Genomic DNA, 471 nt, shown 5'->3' on the forward strand with positions numbered 1-471 from the left:
TGACAAGATTGATCGTAAATTTTCAGATTCTTTGGAGAGAAAAGGAAAAACTCAATTATGATTTTTTTTTTATTAGATATTGTGCGCATGAGACAAGTGACACTTTATTCAAAACATTCCGAAAAGCTGCTCTCTCTTTTGCGCTGTATAATCGGATAATCAATTTCCAGAACCATTTCTTGTACCGAATACCTTATCTATTTGTTATTTAGTAATGAGTTGATGCTAATACTGATGTCATGTTAGATATTATTTGAAATTCTGGGAAACCTTAAAAGATTAAGAAAACAAAAAACCAAATGGATTGTTGATAATCTCCATTTTCGGTTTTATTAAGCTTAACATACTCATTTCTCAAGGCATAGGAGAGAATTTGCTTGAAATGAAGACAATTTTCCTTTATTTTATCGCTTTTTAGGAATCGAAACTAGAAATACGATTTTGAGTATGATTAGTGTTTATATATATATA

This window comes from Penaeus monodon, chromosome 21, assembly GCF_015228065.2.
Source record: "Penaeus monodon isolate SGIC_2016 chromosome 21, NSTDA_Pmon_1, whole genome shotgun sequence".
Lineage (NCBI taxonomy): Eukaryota > Metazoa > Arthropoda > Malacostraca > Decapoda > Penaeidae > Penaeus > Penaeus monodon.